The 20,995-nt window shown below is 40.4% G+C and overlaps 1 protein-coding gene across 4 annotated transcripts in view; it reads right to left on the bottom strand.

Annotated features, from left to right (window-relative positions):
- sdk2b (sidekick cell adhesion molecule 2b) overlaps nt 1-20,995 on the bottom strand; it is an 892,722-nt gene that overhangs the window by 611,198 nt on the left and 260,529 nt on the right. The gene's annotated exons all lie outside the window — the stretch shown is intronic.

The following is a 20,995-nucleotide window of genomic DNA, read 5'->3' as shown; positions in this document are numbered from 1 at the left end:
CTGTCAAAAATGTGATAGAATACTATCTGATGAAGGGTCCAGGCCCGAAACGTCAGCTTTTGTGCTCCTGAGATGCTGCTTGGCCTGCTGTGTTCATCCAGCCTCACATTTTATTATCTTGGAATTCTCCAGCATCTGCAGTTCCCATTATCTCTAGAATACTATCTACTTGCTTGGATGGATCAGCTCCAACTTAAGAAGCTTAATACTATTAAGGACAAAGCAGACTGTTTAATCGATAACCTACCCACCACCTTCCACAATCATTCCCTTCACAACTGATGCACAGTTGCAACACTTTGTATGATATCTGCAAGATGCGCAACAGTAACTCACCAAGACTCCTTAAACAGCACCTTTCAAATGTGCAACATCTACTACCTAAAAGCCAAGTATAGCAGATGCATGAAAGTGCCCACACTTGCAAGTTCCCCTCTACCCTGAGTTGAAACTGTACCACTATTCCTTCACTGAAACTGGATCAAAATCCTGAACTCCCTTCCCAAAAGCATTGTGACTGTATTTCCATGCCAAAAACTGTAATAGTTTAAGGAATGAGCTCACCACAACTTTCTCAAGGCAATTAGGGGTGAGCAGAAAAATTGCTGGCCCAGCCAGCAGCATCCACATCCCATGAGTGAATAAAAATCATCATTCAATCATGCTTTCTTAACCAACTAATCAATTTGTACTTACACCTTCAAAGATTCATGAACATGCACACTGTTCAAAATAGATTATACGTTATTGTACTATTACTCCTTCAACAGCTAATGCCATGTTTTAATATTGGACAGGACAAGTAGGCAGACTGCACCACAGCCGGAGTGAGGACTGACCAGCGCCATTGGTATTATTCTAAACCACATGGGAGCCAGCCACCCACTTAAATATGAGCAGCCTCTTTACACTTACACTCATTAAATTGTATCAGCGATGTGTTTACTCATTTTACTAATCTGTATCCTTCTGAAATCTACAGCTTTTCTCCTGATTATTTGCCTTTTCTCATCATCTGCATAATTCCAAATTCTACTTACTTTACCCAAGTCTAAGTCATTGACTTAGAACTAAGAACCATGGAAAGAACCAACCCTGAGGGACCCCACTGCATATTTCTCTCTGGTCACAAAGCATGAGTCATGCAGTCTCCTGTCCAATGCTGCTAGTTTGCAAGACAGCTTCTGAAAAAGAAGGTTAGATCATAGCTGCATTTCCATTCCATTCTGCAGCTGCCAAACAACCCAAATATTGGGCTTCCAATCCAAGTGTACTTTATGTCTAGAGATATCAAAGCAAATTTCTAGTGAATTCCAGAATCCTGTATGATCTTTTTAGCATATCTGAACATGGAGTCCAAAAGGCTGCATTTTTCTTGAGGTTTTTAACTTTAGATCCCTTTTCTCAATTGTTTAATTTACAGTACAATCTGCCTGACATTGGCAGCAATAATGATTAACAACACTTATGGGTATATTATAGAGTGAATGGAGTGGGGGCAAATTAATATTGTTCCCCAACATTTCTAAGTCCTGCATGCAGTAGCACTGAAACAAATGGAGGGAAAGAACAAAGAAATTGAAAGCAGAAATCGCTGGGAACATGTAGCAGGTGAGCTGGCATTGCAAATGAAAAAGACAGATTATGACCTCTTAGACGCACATGGGTATACATTCATCAAAATCTAATGTCATTGGTATCTATAATTGTTAACTTGCAGCAGTAACACTATGTTACAGACAGAATGTTTCATAGTTATTGAAATCTATCTCCAGGTAATTGGGCCATTCTTCTTGCTTGTTCCAGAAGTCAATAAAGAATAAAGACCTTTGGATGGCCGATCTGTAAACTCTGGGGAAGCATAGAATCATCTGCTAATGCCAATGTAGCTGTAATGATTGATTTTATAATTGTCTCTAGCTCTATGGCTGAATTAGATGACAAGCCAGCCAAATTCTTGTAAATATTGGATGCTAAACAGTCATGATAATATTCAGTTAATATTTAATAACAAAACTTGATGAAATTAAATTAATTAACAAAAACCTAGCATAGTCACATTTATTTAATGAAACTTATTTATTGAACCAAGTAGCCATGAATGAAACAGACCAAATCAACTGTATGAAATATAACATGGTTGTAAACCAACATAGCTATCAGATGCCTGATTGAAACACATTCTGAAATGGCATTTTCCTAAATGTAGAAATACTAATTGCAACATTAAAGTAAATATATTTTGCTTTAATGTAAAAGAGATCATTGAAAATTGAAGATTATGAAATTTCATAACAGTTCTAAGTGAGAATGGAAACAAATTTGCTTGTTTTTGTAGAATTTACTTTATTAAATGAAAACAAAGCACTGTAGATTGCATTATATCACACATTATTGCAAGCTAGACTCATTCTAGCATGCATGCTCTGTAGGGTGATACTTGCTGTTCACTAAATATTTTTCCGTTGTTGGTTACTCCTTTAATTTGTGCCAAGCAATTACCAAGGATGCTGATTAAAACAAAATGTCTAATGCTAAGATAGAAGTGTACAGCAATTGAGTTTCAGCATTAAAATGCATCACATAGATCATAATTCCATTACAAATATAAAGTTACTGCAAAGCAGCTTTAAAACCCTTCACCTGATTCTATAGTAAATTGGCTGTCAAAAATCAGTGTGACTCTGAACCAAAGTTGAACAAGAATACCATTTCTTGGAAGGCTCACTGTACTATTAGTCTGAACCCTTTCCACAGATCCAGGCTGAGTTTATACTATAACTGGGATACTAATTTAAAGCACCAATATTTCACCTCTAATGGATATTTATAATTTGAATTTATCCTATAAGCACTGTAATAGGTACACATGAGATGGAAACAATATAGAGAAGGTCTACAAAGCTAATTTCAAAGGAAAAGAAATTGTGAGGAGCTATTTTAGGAGTACACACTGTACATTTCAAAAAGGTGGCAATCTAAGGGGCAGTACCTTAAATATTAAATGGTAATTACTAGCAGAAAATATCACATTGAAGGTAAACAAGTAAAGTAGGACTGTTCTGATCTATTTCATTGTCAGTACATCAGTGCACTGTTAATAAATACAATACGTTAGAGTGCCGTTAAGGGACATGGTCATAATATCATCGCCGCATCGTAGCCTGCGATGCGAAAGTCTAAAGATTGCTTAATCCATATTACTTAGCGTCACCTGAAACATGGCAAGCTATGAAAAGCTTGTTGTTCTTTTGTAACGTATAAGCCTAAAATTAGTCTAGACACTAGGTGTCTGAGAAATGGAATGCTTGCACATACTTGTAGCAGTAACAAGAATATGTTGGATTCTTCAATACCATGATATCCACACCGATTTTACTATGCTACAAGAGATAAAATAAACATTGCCTGTCAGTTAAAATATCTTGCTAGAGGCAAAAGCCCACATCATGGTTAGCAGAGGTGGCTATCTATACAAAAGACTGTAATTTGTGGTAGATCTTTGGAAAACTGATTGAATAGCAACAGCTCTGGACATCGGAGAATTTGGTTTGTATATATAGTCAAAACAATCATGTAACAAAATAAGATTTTCACTGTACTACTGTATTACCATTTTCAACACAGATTATGCTCAAAAGGCAAGAGTGAATGATCTTGCCCAGCAAATAATTGCCTAGTCATTCTGAGACATAGAACCTTCTTCAAAGACAGAAAAAAAATATACAAACAGCAAGCAGGTACAGAACTCACAAAGTTGCAGTCAAATAAAAACAAAATAATCACTGAAAATGCTAGAGAAACTCAGCAGGTCTGTCAGCATTTATGGAGAGAAACTGAAAAATAGTCATATTGAAACATTAGCTTTGTTTGTCTCTCCAAAAACAGTGCCAGACCTGCTGAGATCCGAGGTAGCTTTTTGTGTTTAGTATCAATTTGAGGCCGTATGGTGCATCTAGTTTTATTTTTACTGGGATTTTTTTTGAGGTTGTACCTAAAGAGAAATTAGTACAAAACTAGTAGATGCTTTCAATCAACCTGTTTGAATGTATTATAACATACATCTGAAACAGGTGGGACATTAACCCAGACCTTATTGTTCAGAGGGAGGGGCACTACTACTGCACCACAAGAGCCCTCTTAATGTATTCTTCCTAGATATTTTTAATCAACCTGTTCAGAAATGTTATGGATGCACCCCTGGAGAAGGTGAGACTTGAACCCAGGTCACTTGGCTCAGAGGTAAGGATGTTATCAGTGCAGCACAAAGGCCCCCTTTATTTTTATTTTCCTTCTTCTTTTTCTATATATTCTGAAGTGTTATCACATATAACTGAGTGATCTTCCCACCATGAAAATAATTGTGACATTTATTTTGCTTTTTTTATACAAAGTTACCACCGCCAGTAAAATACCCATGCAGCCAACTGAATATTTACAAGAAAAACCCACTATTGACACCTTTATTCTTATTAGACAATTTCACAGTGATTTGATCATAGCTGAATGGCTTGAGAGGCCACTTAAGAGGCAATTAAGAGTCAACCACATTGCTGTGAGTCTCAAATCAAACATAAGACAGACCAGGTAAGAATGGTTGATTTCCTTCCCTAAAGGAAATTAGTGAACTGGTTGGGTTTTGGCCACAATCTATTAGTTTCATAGTGGTTACTTATACATAGCATTTTATTCAAAATTCATACTGTGGTGGGATTTGGTTAATGTCTTTAAGTCTGTGGGAATGACTCGTCCTGTAACATACTGCTGAGCTGAGTACTTTGATGCTGTCTGGCAAATTAGTCAATAGCAGGTGTCAATAAATTATCACAAACACAAATGAGTGGGTTACAATTATTATTTTTATTTATAAATGGCCTAATTTATTGAATTATTATAGTTAGGGCAAATTTCAAACATGATCCACTAATTGGAGCATCACATGCTTGGAGTAACAAAATATATTTTGCATTATAGTTAGATGTTTCCACATGCTTCTGACGTCGAGGCAAAGACTGCTCTTGTGAACAAGCTATTCAAATATACAAATTTAAACAAGGCTTTCTTTACTGATCCAACATTTTCCGAACCGGTTCCCAATAGTAAGGGCTCTACAGCTCAATGGCTGCCACTGCTAATTTACTGAACAAAGTGCAGCTACTTTAAAGCCCGTGGGGATATTTTCATTCAAACATTTCCCTACTCCAGCACAGCAAGTCATTTTGTGAAGTATTTTACATCGAGATATCCTTGATCCCAGGCATGCTGTTACATCTCAAAACACTGATTTTCTTTTAGAAAACTCCACTTCCCACTGGGTCATATGGCATTATGTCATATATGTGGGTGTTACACTTTTAAGATTAAAAACCAAGTGCTCTGCAGGAGGTCTGCTTTACTTCTCTTAAATTCTTCCTTTACACAGCTCTACAGGTTGTTCTCCTTGCCTTAAATTAGCAGTACATGTCGCGATTGTAATGAGATCAGCCAGGTCAACATCATAGAATATTGGTTCCCTGATTGGGGCTGTTAATCTGGCCCAATCAGGGAGTCCTAACTGACAGATATAAACAGGAGTGGCAGAGGTTTTACTCACTCTGAAACCATAGAATTGTAGAACCATAGAATTCCTACATTGTGGAAGCAGGCCATTTGGTCCATCGAGTCCACAATGATCCTCTGCATAGCATTCCACCCAGACCCATATACTCACCCTACAACCCCTCGTTACCTATAGCTAATCCACATAATCTGTGTATCCCTAGACACTATGGACAATTTAGCATGGCCAATCCACCCAACATTGGCTGTGGGAGGAAACTATAGCACCCGGGGGAAACGCACGCAGACACAGGGAGAATGTGCAAACTACACACAGACAGTCACCCGAAGATAGGATCGAACCCAAGTCCCTGGCTCTGTGAGACAGTAGTGCTAACCACTGTGCCACCATGCTGCCCCTACCAGATACGTTTTTACAACAATCAATAGCAGTTATATGGTTGCCATTGTACCATATACCATGGTAAGACTGAACCCTTATCCCCTAGGATTCTGTATGGCTAAGCCAATAACTTACCCACAATGCCACAATCTCCCTGCCTCTCTGGCTTTGAGAGAGGTGGGTGAGTGTCAAGAACTCTCCGCATATAAGTAAAGGATGGCATGGTGGCAGGATACTGGCCTCTGTGGAATTATTTAAGTACAGAGGGTCATTCTTTTTATAATTTTCTCAAATGCAAATTAATAAACCACGTGGGACTTCAGTTTTTCAGGGTAGAGAGTAACTCTATCATGGCGAACCTTCACTGCGCTCCTTCTATGGCACAAAGCAGGTTAGAATTGCAAGCCCCACAGTGAAACCCACCCATCTCTCACTGAGTGTTTCCCGTTGTTTTTAGGGCCAGATCTTATAATTTCAGAATAAGGTGTTACAAATTTAATACTCAGATGAAGAAGAATTTGTTTTTTCAGAAGGTAGTTAGTCTGTGGAATTCTTTACCACAGAAGGCTGTCAAGGCTGAGTCAGTAAATGCATTCACGGCTGAGATCGGCCGATTTCTAATTGGTAAGGGAATTAATGGCTGTGGGGAAAATGCAAGTAAGTGATTTTGAGCGCTATACAGTCAGCCTTGATTTTACTTAATGGTGCAGCAGTATCAATGGGCTGAATGATCTGCTTTTGTTCCCACGTCTTTTGGTCTGATATTTATGGACACCTTTGGCTATTTTTTCATTCATTCACTGGTTGTGGCTGTCATTGGCTTGAGCAAATACTTACTGTCCTTAAAAAGCTGTTGTTGAGTTGCTTTCTTAAATCACAGCAGAGGTTTGGAAAGTATGGATACACACAATGATATGGAGAGAGTTTTGGGAACGTGAACTGAGACAGTGAAAGAATGGCAATACAGTTCCAAGTCAGGGTGGTGAGTGCCTGGAGAGGAACTTGCAGGTGGTGGTATTCTCATGTATCTGCAGCTCTTGTCTCTTTAGGAGGCAGAGGTTGCTGGTTTGGGAGATGCTGTTGAACCTTGGTGAGTTGTTGCGACACATATTCTGGATGGTATACATTGCAGTCACTGTGTTTGGTGGTGGAGGAGGTGAATGTTGAAAGTATTAGATGGGATGTGAGCTGCTTTGGCCTGGATGGCACCAAGCTTCTTGAGTGCTGTTGAAGCTGCACCCATCAACAGTTGGCATGGTAGATGAGGAAGGCAAAGATGATGTGTAAAAGTAGGCACTAAGTTAGCACAAAGGTATGAGAGGCCATATGGTATGGGTGGAGGACATTAGTTTGTATGATTTGATGTGGGTGGGACATGGGGCCATGCACAGATGAAAGGGTATGATGGATGAGGGCTGGAGAAACGTTTTATATATTTCTCTTTTTGGAGAGCTGAGGTGCCCTTTGGGATTGTGAAAATGCATGTTTGTGTGTAAAATATACGTAATCCCATTGCCTGTCTCAAAGCTAGAAAGAAACTGTCCAAAATAAGTTAGAAAAAGCATAGTGGTTTGTACTTAAATAATTCCACAGAGGCCAGTATCCTGCTACCATACCACCCTTTACTTAAACTTACATGACGTATTTCAGAGTGCCTTAATAAAGCCATTAACAGGATTGTGTTGTATTACGGGTTTCCCAAGCTGCCATTCTCACAATGGGGTGCTAACTGACAATATGATCCAACTGCTTATTAAATGGACTTTTCAATTCAATATGTTTGCTGATAAATGATATTAATCTCAAACAAATTGTTTAGCATAAACATAAAAGATTAGTCAAAGCAATTTCAGTAGAGTGGGTGTTTCTATTTTCTCCCAGGTTTTCTCTTGATTAATGCTCAGGTAATTGGCCTGAAGAGGGAATGATAAAGGGAATATGAGTTGGCATTGAACTGGAAGTGGGAGTAGAAAGGGCACTGGGGATGATTGGGCATATAGAGTATGATGGACCACAGGTGATTGGCAGATTGGCAAAGGAAGTATGAGGAGTCATGGAAGATGGATAGATTAGTATGGACGATATAAGGATCAATGGGAGATGGGGATATTGGCAAAGAGTGCATATGGTTTTTAATCATTCAGGGGATGTGGGCACTGCTGTATGGGCTGGCGTTTATTGAACATCCCGATTTTCCCTTAAAGATTATAGTGAGCTGCCTTCTTAAACCACTACAGCCTATTTGATGTTGATATACCCATAATGCCATGGCGGAGGAAGTTCCAGGACCCTGACACAGCTTCAATGAAGGAAAGGCAATATATATTTCCAATTCAGGATGGTGAGTGCCTTGGAGGGGAGCTTGCAGATGGTGGTGTTCTCATGTATCTGCTGCCTTTGTGCTTCTGGAGGGAAGTGGTCGTGAGTTTGGAAGGTGCTGCCTAAGGAGCCTTATTGAATTTCTGCAGTACATCGTGGAGATGGCACACACTGCTGCTACTGAGTGCTGGTGGTGGAGGGAGTGAATGTTTGTACATGTAATACCAATCAATTATTCCTTCACACTCCTGGCTTGTACTTATAGGTGGTGACAAGACTTTGTAGAGTCTGGAAGTGTATTGCTTGCTGCATGATTTCTACCTTCTAACCTGCTTTATAGTTACTGTATTTATACGGCAAGTCCAGTTCAGTTCCTGATCCAAAATGATTCTCAGGAAGTTGCTGGTGAAGAATTCAGTGATGGCATGCCTTTGAATGTCAAGGGGAAATTATTAGATTCTCTTTTGTTAAAAAAGATCATTGCTTGAAACTTGCGCGGCATGAATGGTATTTGCGATTAATCCGGAAAAATCTGGGTATTATCTAGGTTTTGCTTCATTCAGATATGGACAGCATCAGCATTTAAGGCACTGTAAATGGTGTTGAACATTGTTTGCCTATACTTGCACACTCCCATCTCTGACATTAGTATGGCTCCAACCAGTGGGGAAGATTCCCCTCTGATTACCATTGACTATAGTTTTGCTAGGGCTCTTTGATGCCACATTCCAGTCAAATGCATCCAAGATGTCAAGGGCAGTAACTCTTACCTCCATTCTGGAGTTCAGCTTTTTTGGCCATGCTTGAACCAAGGCTGTAGTGAAATCAGGAGCTGAGTGGCCATCACAGAACCCAAGCTGAATGTCAGTGAGCAGGGTATTGTTAAATAAGTGGGCTGTTTGACAGTTCTGTTTCTGACACCTTTCCGTCATTTTACTATGTTTCAGAATAGACTGATGGGGCTAGGTGGTATTTCTCCTGCTTTTTCTATATAGATACAATAGAGCAATTTTCTGTATCATCAGGTACATGTCATTGGTGTGGCTGTACTGGAATAACTTAGCTAGGGGCATGGCAAGTTCTGGAGCACACATTTCCGGTACTATTACTGGAATGCTGTCAGGGCCCATAGCCTTTGCACCATCCAGTGCCTCCACTTGTTTCATGATATCAGGTACAGCAAATCAACTGGCTGAAGATGACCTGCCACACACCCAAGCTGACGGCGATGTCCTTTATGTCTCAACGAGCTCAGTCTGTTCTGTTGCTGCTGAGCCAGATTTGATGACAGACATTGAAATACCCTAATCAGAGTATATTTTGTGTCCTTGCAATGCTTCTAGAGTACTGATTCAACAGATTGGGGTGGGGGTGTGGGCTGGGCATAGTACGTGATAATCTGAGGGAGGTTTCCTTGCTCATTTTTGACCTGACTGCATGAATCTTCATGGGATCTTAAGTCAATGGTGAGGACTCCCGGGGAACTCTCTCAGAACTTATACCAATGTGCTGCTGGGTCTGTTCTGGATGGTGTTGTCTGACACGTTGTATGTGACATATGCTTCAACGAGTGTGACTTGGTCAGGCTGTTGCTTGACTAGTCTTTGAGACAGCTCTCCCAATTTTGGTACTAGACCCCAGATGCTAGTGTAGAAAACTTTGCAGGGTTGACTCTGCTGGGTTTGCCATTGTTCTTTGCAGTGCTTCGGTCTGTGTCAAGTGGTTTCTTCTATTTCATTCCTTTTCTTGAGGCTTTTTAGCAGCTTATACAGCTGAATGGTTCCTAGACCATTTTCAGTCATAGAGCTCCACACCATGGAAACAGACCCTTTGGTCAAACTTGTCCATGCCAATCAGATATCCTAAATTAATCTAGTCCTGTTTGCCAGCATTTGACTCATATGCATTTAAACCATTCCCATTCATATACCCATCCAGATGTCTTTTAAATGAAGTCAATGTACCAACCTCCACTACTTCCTCTGCAGTTCATTCCATACATGCACCGCCCTCTGCATGAAATAAGTTACCCCTTAGGTCCCTTTTAAATCTTGCCCCTCTCACTTTAAACCTATGCCCTTTAGTTTTGGACTCCCCCAACCTGGGAAAAGACCTCGTCTATTCACCTTATCCATGCCCCTCATGACTTTTTAAACCTCTGTAAGATCATCCCTTGACAGACCAGTTAACAGGAAAGTTAGAAAAGAAGGCAAGCAGTTAGGAAACACAAAAGTTTTCTGCACACAGGATATTGAGCAGTTTTCATGATGCCCAATAGCAATACATCACATGTAATCCAGCGCCTGCATGGAAGAGTTGTTTTTGTGTTAGCTTAATGCAATTTTATGAGATAAAAAAAGAAACGCTTTGTACCATCTAAACCTGTTGCCAACCTTGGATTTAGAAATACCCATATCTTTGAATGAATTAACAAAATATAAGGTATACAGTGACTGAAACTGAGTTCAGTCTTGCAAAATTAGAGGACAAGTAAATTGTGCAGTAACAAGTGGCAGTAGTCAGCGCTAAGGGGAGTGACGAGTATTTTTAATGTGTGAGTTTCATGTTTCCTCCTTCATTCTGGACAGCCACTGTTCTGATGTCTCCAAGGTCATTCCAGATAATGTTCTTCAGATGGCTGAATATTCATATGACAGCAGTATATAAATGGCCTATTCATTTCTCTTTCAAGTCAAAAGTCTATTTGTTGTGTAGTATGTTATTTAGCAATTTACTTAAGATTAGATAAGGCTTTCTGTTTGGAAATATGACATAGTTGTCATGATACAAAATAAATAGCCCTAAAATACACTGAAGCTTTTACAAACTCTTACTTTTATGAAGAAATCTTGTATCCCTGTGAATAATTAGTGAAGACCAAGCTTTTTGTCTCTACCTAAATTTTGGGTTTGACCTCATCCACCAGGATCTAAAGGTGAATGTAGAACCATCAGTGCCAATCATTTTCATTAATACCAGTTGTTGTCTATTGAATGAAATGCAGCTTCTTTGATTATAGGAAAATCTATTTGCACAAACCTTACAAAACGATTGAAATGCTGTTACTGAAACCCATAAGAATAATTTTAACCATATGTTTCACACCATCTCCAAGTCCATTCTATGTTGATGTCAATGAAAGGTAGAATTGGGCGCAATGTAAAAAGGCAACTAAGTTGAACTTACCCATTTTCTACATAAAGTATTTGGTTAAAAGAACCTCAGTTATATTTAATATGCTCAGAGAATACAGTTTTATTAAAGATAAGAATGTGATAAGTCTGGTGTTCAGCTTATTTGCAAACTGCATATGCAAACTTGCAATTATTGGAAAGCCATCCTGAATGTTAAAGTAAGGGAAATACATTAGTGTCTGTCACAGCCAGTGGGTGTTCTCAGAAATAGAATTAGGCTTTATTGTCACGTGTACTCAAATACACAGATATAGGAGTTCAATGAAAAGTGTACAAAATCGCCATTCTCTGGCACCATCTTAGGTAGAATGGTGACTAACTATAAAATCTAAGGTATAAAGTAGAAAATAACAAAATAAAGTTAAAAGTTTAGCATGACAGTCCTTCTTCAACGCTCAGCCATGGGCCTGTATCTGGGTGCTTCCATCCCAAGGCCGAGGCCATCAACAGCACAAGCGTCCCACTGCGCTGCCACCGCAGCACCATCTTGAATTTTTTTGAGAGCCATCTTGTGTCAACCAATGATGTTACAGCCATGAGATCGCACTGGGCCGATCTTGGTAATGCAGTCGCTGCTGAAGCTGCCAGGTGCTCTCTACAGATGCTAAGTTAGGTAAAGTAAACAAAAAAGTAGACAAATAAAACCAAAAATTAAAAGCAGATGAGTCCATGATGGGGCTTCAACTAGAGTCCAGTATTGGAGAAGCCTACTTATCACTACCACAGCCTTTGGGCAAATTTGCCAAAAATTGCTATTATCAACATGTGCTGAAAGCAAACAACTACAAAATGGGCTTGCCACCACCTTCCCAAGGGCAATTTGTGATTGACAACAACAGTGGCCTTGCAAGAGACATCCACTTCCTTTGAATAAGTATTTTAAACAAGTTGGCATAAGAAATACATTTTAATAACTTTTAATCCCTTCCTGTGTTAAACACGAGTCGAGAAGATAGACCAGGTACAGTATGCAAACACATTTAACTGTTGTAATTTATTTTCGATAGTGGAAATATTCTAAACAAACAATCTGTAAAGAACTTTTAAAGTCAGTCTTAAATATATTGAAATTAATTCCTAACTGATGGAAACTCAATTAATAGATGGTGGAACCAAAGGCTTTCCTCTCACCATAAGATTTGCCTTTAAGATTTTAGAACTTTAATCTCTGGTAGTCCCAGTCTTACTTTCAGCATCTCAAGCTAGGTGCAACATTTAATCCTGAGCTAAGTTTCAGATCATATATAGGTGTCATCAGTAAAAACACCACCCAGCTTGACCCCTTTTCAGCTTATCTGCTATTAATATTCTCATCCATACCTTTGCTAACTCTACACTTGACTATTTCACCAGTGCCCAGGTTGGTCTACAATCTATCCTTCGTAGCCTTAAAATCATTCTATGATTCTATGATGGTTCTAACTACCCAAGACTCTGCTGTCCATGTCCAAACTCCCTGTAAATTCTGCCTGATCATCATCACTGTATTTGCTGAGTTGACTCCCTTCCAAAAAGAGTCACACAGTTTTTAAAATCCGCAACCTTGTTTTCAAATCCCTTCCATGCTGCTCAGAAACCTCCCCCTCAGTCCTCAGAGATATCTACACCAAACTAATTCTGGTGTCTTGAACTTTTCCAATTCTAATTATTCATGGCTATTCCCTCAGCTGCCACAGCCACATGATCTGGAATTCCTTCCCCAAACGTCACCGCTTCTCTCCTTCTCTTTCATCATATAATAGGATTCTCAAAATCTCTGACTTTGAATAATCTTATCAGATCCAATACCTCCTTCCGTGATAATAAAATGTGAGGCTGGATGAACACAGCAGGCCAAGCAGCATCTCAGGAGCACAAAAGCTGACGTTTCGGGCCTAGACCCTTCATCAGAGAGGGGGATGGGGGGAGGGAACTGGAATAAATAGGGAGAGAGGGGGAGGCGGACCGAAGATGGAGAGTAAAGAAGATAGGTGGAGAGAGTGTAGGTGGGGAGGTAGGGAGGGGTAGGTCAGTCCAGGGAAGACGGACAGGTCAAGGAGGTGGGATGAGGTTAATAGGTAGATGGGGGTGCGGCTTGGGGTGGGAGGAAGGGATGGGTGAGAGGAAGAACCGGTTAGGGAGGCAGAGACAGGTTGGACTGGTTTTGGGATGCAGTGGGTGGGGGGGAAGAGCTGGGCTGGTTGTGTGGTGCAGTGGGGGGAGGGGATGAACTGGGCTGGTTTAGGGATGCAGTAGGGGAAGGGGAGATTTTGAAACTGGTGAAGTCCACATTGATACCATATGGCTGCAGGGTTCCCAGGCGGAATATGAGTTGCTGTTCCTGCAACCTTCGGGTGGCATCATTGTGGCACTGCAGGAGGCCCATGATGGACATGTCATCAAGAGAATGGGAGGGGGAGTGGAAATGGTTTGCGACTGGGAGGTGCAGTTGTTTGTTGCGAACTGAGCGAAGGTGTTCTGCAAAGCGGTCCCCAAGCCTCCGCTTGGTTTCCTCAATGTAGAGGAAGCCGCACCGGGTACAGTGGATGCAGTATACCACATTGTCAGATGTGCAGGTGAACCACTGCTTAATGTGGAATGTCATCTTGGGGCCTGGGATGGGGGTGAGGGAGGAGGCGTGGGGACAAGTGTAGCATTTCCTGCGGTTGCAGGGGAAGGTGCCGGGTGTGGTGGGGTTGGAGGGCAGTGTGGAGCGAACAAGGGAGTCATGGAGAGAGTAGTCTCTCCGGAAAGCAGACAGGGGAGGGGATGGAAAAATGTCTTGGGTGGTGGGGTCGGATTGTAAATGGCGGAAGTGTCAGAGGATAATGCGTTGTATCCGGAGGTTGGTAGGGTGGTGTGTGAGAACGAGGGGGATCCTCTTGGGGCGGTTGTGGCGGGGGCGGGGTGTGAGGGATGTGTCGCGGGAAATGCGGGAGACGCGGTCAAGGGCGTTCTCGATCACCGTGGGGGGAAAGTTGCGGTCCTTAAAGAACTTGGACATGGGGGGAAAGTCCACTGTACCTGGTGCGGCTTCCTCTACATTGGGGAAACCAAGCGGAGGCTTGGGGACCGCTTTGCAGAACACCTCCGCTCAGTTCGCAACAAACAACTGCACCTCCCAGTCGCAAACCATTTCCACTCCCCCTCCCATTCTCTTGATGACATGTCCATCATGGGCCTCCTGCAGTGCCACAATGATGCCACCCGAAGGTTGCAGGAACAGCAACTCATATTCCGCCTGGGAACCCTGCAGCCATATGGTATCAATGTGGACTTCACCAGTTTCAAAATCTCCCCTTCCCCTACTGCATCCCTAAACCAGCCCAGTTCATCCCCTCCCCCCACTGCACCACACAACCAGCCCAGCTCTTCCCCCCCACCCACTGCATCCCAAAACCAGTCCAACCTGTCTCTGCCTCCCTAACCGGTTCTTCCTCTCACCCATCCCTTCCTCCCACCCCAAGCCGCACCCCCAGCTACCTACTAACCTCATCCCACCTCCTTGACCTGTCCGTCTTCCCTGGACTGACCTATCCCCTCCCTACCTCCCCACCTATACTCTCTCCACCTATCTTCTTTACTCTCCATCTTCGGTCCGCCTCCCCCTCTCTCCCTATTTATTCCAGTTCCCTCCCCCCATCCCCCTCTCTGATGAAGGGTCTAGGCCCGAAACGTCAGCTTTTGTGCTCCTGGGATGCTGCTTGGCCTGCTGTGTTCATCCAGCCTCACATTTTATTATCTTGGAATCTCCAGCATCTGCAGTTCCCATTATCTCTGATACTATTTTAACCTCCTTACGTGAGTTAGTTTCAAATATAGTTTGATAAGCACTATGAAACACTTCTTTTTTTATTGTGTTGTAGGTGCACATGTGCAACTTTTTGATTGCTAAAGTTGCTTTCCAGCAACGTAGCAATAGTGATATAATAAATTACAGGTGTAATTCTATAGAGAAGAAAATTATTCCATATAGTCATATAAAAGTCAAGCTTTTCAGGCTGAATTCTGAATCAAAAGGTAGAGGATTGACTTTTAGATGAGCAATAGTTTTGAACAGTTGAAATAGCCCTTCTCCTACAGTCACAGATTTCATAGATCATAGAATCCCTACAGTGTGGGAACAGACCCTTCGGCCCAACAAGTCCACAATAACACTCAGAGTATCCCACCCAGACCCATCCCCCTAATCTATACATCCCTGAACACTACAGGCAATTTAGCATGGCCAATCCACCGAGCCTGCACATCTTTGGGCCGTGGGACGGAACCAGAGCACCCGGAGGAAACCCACACAGACACGGGGAGAATGTGCAAACTCCACACAGACAGTTGCCCGGGAGTGGAATCAAACCTGGGTCCCTGGTGCTGTCAGACAGCAGTACTAACCACCGAGCCACCGTGCTGCCAGGTTGGAGACTGTTCCCATCAAACCTACCTCCAAAAGTAGTGCTAAAGGAGCCACAGTCATATTGCGCTGATGTGCGCAAGCATGAGGAACTGAACAGTTGCCTACAGTGGTCTGCTATTCCATATTTCTATCAATGAGTGGGGAAAATTTGAATTCAGCAGTGTGTGACTGGTAAGTACAAAGAGTTTGGACTTTTTTAAAACTAAATGTTGGGGATCAACTTGTTCACAAGACTTATGAAAACCAAAAGACATTTTGCCCCAAATTTCAAGGTTAAATTTAAATGAGATCAACATCATAACTGAAGTATATGTGGTAATTTTAAAGTTTCATGCACTGAAGTACAATTACACAATGCCAAGCACAAAACAACAGCCTGGTACTCCACAATATTTTATAACTGGAGTCAGGATTATACATTTGCAGCAGTAGGCTATTTAAAGAGATAATAAAACCAGCAGTGCTGAATTTACCCTCACAATCTGCAGGTGTTTAATGATGATTCACAACAAAAGCTTATTCAGAAACACTGATCAGTTAAGTGGCTTCTATCCTTTTGAAACAGCTAGTGTTGCAGTACAAAACCAAAATATAAACCCCCATGTAAATGATACAGAATAGAGCCCAAATGCTTGTGTTGCAGTTGGAAACTGCAGTCTCCATCATTACAGTTCACCAGTAGAAGAAGGTAATGTGCACCTGACCTTATTGTTTGATACAAATTGAGCTTAGTAATGCAATATTTGAATGTCATGGCAAGTGCAAGAAGATTGATCACCACGGGCTGTCTGACAGTAGACTAATAAGAAAGTTTCTGATAAAATAAACTTGTACTGGACACATGCCACAAAAATTAAATTGCTGTTATTAGCTTTTGGGATTTGTTTCTAACCTTCTCACTCTAGATTTCTCAGCTCTCCTATTTAAGGCATCTTCATTGGTGAGTTTTGGTTTCATATGACCTTTACAGAACTCAAAATATTGGTAAGCTTTCAGAAAAATGATCAAGATAAGAATGAAGAAAACATTCCTGCCAATTAGCTGCTGGAATGTCCTGTACTTGCATGGGATTTTAACTCGATTCACAAACAGTGCCAGAACATCATAACATTGTTCAATGGCTTTAAATATCAGACAAATTTACTCAGCCAAAATAAACACAATAAGACAACATACATTTACTGCAGAGATTCGACAATCTAGTGCATCAAAAGATTAAATGATGTTTGCCGTTTCTTTATAAAGTTACTATTCTTCTGCAGGTCCTAAATTGATTGTTTTTGAACAATTCAACATGCATAAATATTCCTGAAACACATACCCAGCTTCCTTGGTTTTAAATGACTGTCAATTCAATTCAAAAGCAAGGAACCAGTCAAATACAGGCAGAACGAGTCACACAACGCTTACATTTGAATTACAGGACTTTTCCTCTCTCAAACTTGTAGCCATGGACACAAATAATAAAGTTACACAGTATCTGTTCAGAGCACACATGTATTTCTCATCATTGAAAAATATTTCATTTTTGTTGATTTTATTTTCATATTCAGTTCTGCAAAAATCAAAACAGACGCAAGTTGGATTAACTTTAAATTATTTAATGACATAACATTTCAAGTAGCTTTGGCAATCAGCAAGGTGCTAAGACAGATCAATCAAATAAATTTTCTCCAATAATTCGTTCATACATCCTTTACTTCACAGCAAAAAAACAGTGGAATTATGCCACACAGAAGAAAGCCATTTACCTCATTATATCTATGTTGATTCTTTAAAAGATCTATCCAATTCATTCCACATTTGCTTCATTTTTATCCTTAGCCCTTTAATTCTTTACTTTGTAAATTGTATCTACGACTTAAATTCTTATCTCAGAATTTTTAAGAAAGTAGTGATGGTATTCTTGAACTCAAAATTCAGTACTGTCAATCAATGCCCCGAAGAATACATATTGTGGACAGCAATGGTTCTTTGCAATGCACAAAACAAAACTATTTCAATTATATTAAAGCTATTCGGGATACCCATTGCTATAGCAGCATTACCAACAATTAGTCCAGACTGATCACACAATTTCTCAGTAATAAACTGTGGATTATCACAGAAAAACATGCAGTATTTAGACAATAATTGTTCAGCTTCAATTGTGAATTTCACTTTGCATTAATGACCAACAGTATCCTGATATGCCTCCAGCTGCCAGCCAAGGAAAAGCTAAAAACATTGAAACAGACCCCATAATATTCACTATATTCATTTTAAAATACAAATGATTGAGAAGCCTCTCAAGTTTGACAGGACAGGATAAGTGAAGATACAGTGCAATATCATCTGTCAGGAAAAAAATTGTAATGTCTATGAATGAGGCTTCATAGCTCGAGTAGTACTGTACTGGACAGGTATTTTCACATTCCACAGTTCAAATTTCCATCTCTTTCAAATTGGATACGGTGCTGTGAGATTGAATTTGTCTCACCACAGCCACAGCACATTGCTCCATTTTCAATCATGTGTATAACTTGTGCGCTAATGAATTAGCTTCAGAGATAATCACAATACAAATATATTGCATACTATAAATCTGTTGTTTAATTCAGTGCTCAGCAATCTTTTATACATTTAAATAACTTAAGAAATTCAGTACAAATATTTAATGATGTGGAGGAATGTCAAAGAGTTAGTGATATTGATTTCAATTCCTCCAGTAACGTAGGAATGTGCCAGAATTCCCTGAGAAAGAGTCAACTGTATTTTAGTACATTGCGATATTTAGAAAAACATAAAAACTAAAAGTCTCTCAAGTTGTGCACATAAATCCATTGTTGCGTGGATTAACACAAGTCAAGGTTTCAAGCTCATTAGTTAGCACTGTTGCATCACAGCTCCAGGGACCCAGATTGAATTCCCCCATTGGGCGACTATCTGCGTGGAGTTTGTGCATTCTCCCTGTGTCTGTGTGAATTTCCTCCAGGTGCTTGAGTTTCCTCCCATGGTCCAAAGATGTGCAGGTCAGGTGGATTGGCCATGCTAAATTACCCATACTGTCCAGGATGTGCTGGCTAGGTGGGTTAGCCAGGGAAAATGTAGGGCTACAGGGATAGGGTAGGGGCTGGGGCTGGGTGGGATGCTCTTTGGAGGGTTGGTGTGAACACGATAGATCGGACAGCCACTGTCGGGATTCTATAATTATGCTCTATGACAATTAAGACATAGTAATTGCCCTACTTGTGTCATAAAGTTATCAAATAAACCTGTCATAGTTGTGCTGCAGTATTTTTAACATGGGGACAGGACTATTAAACATTTGCAGGCATGTTTGTATGGGCGATAAGTTGATAGTATGCAACTTTGATACTGTCTCTGGCACAAAGAAGGCAAATTCAAAATAGATGTATATGAATTTGAAAACTACAGTCTTATTACATCACAGTAAGAGACAAAAAGCAAAATCCCACCAAAAATGTCACACAATGCAACCGGATCTAAATATAGATTGGCAGGTAATTGACCACTCCTCTTTTCATCTCTTTTGTTCTTTGTTTCACGTAATTCATTTCTTCCTGGCTTAATTTTATTAATGTTTCATTTGTGACTTTTTCCTTCTGAATATTTGTTTCCTTTCCCTCAGTGTTTATTATTTTCCCCTTGCACTGGTTGTATACTGATTTTATACTCTTGTTTATCCACTCCCTGTGTTTCAATTTTCGAGATGTTATTTGGCTGTTGTTCATTTTACAGTCAACACAGTCTTCAAACCATCTAACAATGTCAGTTAGATTAGTAATGTTTACCCCTATCTTAACAACTAGCGCAAACAAAACAGAGCAATTTGCAAAATACTTAAGAACTTATTCTGATTCTGTTTCAACATGGTAGGGATTCCTGTGATACAAGGTTGATCACAGTGATTAGTTTTGCAGCAAAGTTTTGTTAATGATTGCACTGAAAATGTTTCGCTTCAAAAATCAGTCAATTTGGTCTTGTGACTTCACACTCAATTTATAATGCTCTTTATTAAGTTGCATTAAATTAAACATATTCAACTTAAATCTGTCAAAATTGAGAAGGGATTAAAAGAAGTGATAAATATTTAAACAGAAGAAAAACTAAACAAATGAAGTATATCTCAGAATCCACACAAGCCTCAGGACAGCGATAGCCCAGTTATGCAGACAAAGCACTGCTTCTCTTTGAGACAAATGTCAAAATTGAAACTACTTGTGAAGCCAGGATTGTCTGTTCACAAGACTGATGCTTTAACATGTGGCCTCAAGTTCTTTCCTAAGGTATGGATGCACAAAGGGAAGCCTGGCTTTGTAGTCACAACAAAAAGCAGAAGTTGCTGGAAAAACTTTAGATCTGGGGAAGGGTCACTGGACCTGAAATGGTAACTCTGATTTTCTCTTCACAGATGCCGCCGGACCTGGTGAGTTTTTCTAGCAACTTGTGTTTCTGATTTACAGCATCCGCAGTTCCTTCAGTTTTTATCTGGCTTTGTGATCCTTTGTCTCAACTACTCAGCTGCAACCACAGGTATTGTCATGTAATTTTCACCATTGTTATGTGAAAGTTTCTAAGTGGGTGTAATTTTAATTTCAAAAATATCTGAGATAACAAAGTGTGGAGCTGGATGAACACAGCAGGCCAAGCAGCATCTCAGGAGCACAAAAGCTGACGTTTCGGGCCTAGACCCTTCTCTAGGCCCGAAACGTGAGCTTTTGTGCTCCTAAGATGCTGCTTGGCTTGTTGTGTTCATCCAGATGAAGGGTCTAGGTCCGAAACGTCAGCTTTTGTGCTCCTGAGATGCTGCTTGGCCTGCTGTGTTCATCCAGCCTCACATTTTATTATCTATTAATTTGGTAGATTGTTTGTTCGTTAGTTCAGGAGCACTGCTTGATTGTGAATGAGGAAAGAGAGGCTTACATGTTCCTTGTATGCCACAAATAGAACAAGCAAGAGAAGTGAACTTCTAATAAAATATTTTGGCCTTTCTCATCACTGACATTTTTGCCAGAGAATTGACTGAGTGGATGAGAAAGTACAACAGGCTCCCTGCTCAGCCTCACTGGTTAAAATAGCATTTGGTCTCCAAAGGTGTCATCAGAACCTAGTATCCATTTATAAAGAAGTATTTCTCAGTTCCTTCAG

This window comes from Stegostoma tigrinum, chromosome 22 (assembly GCF_030684315.1).
Source record: "Stegostoma tigrinum isolate sSteTig4 chromosome 22, sSteTig4.hap1, whole genome shotgun sequence".
Taxonomy (NCBI): Eukaryota; Metazoa; Chordata; class Chondrichthyes; order Orectolobiformes; family Stegostomatidae; genus Stegostoma; species Stegostoma tigrinum.
This window is presented reverse-complemented; position numbering and strand designations above follow the sequence as displayed.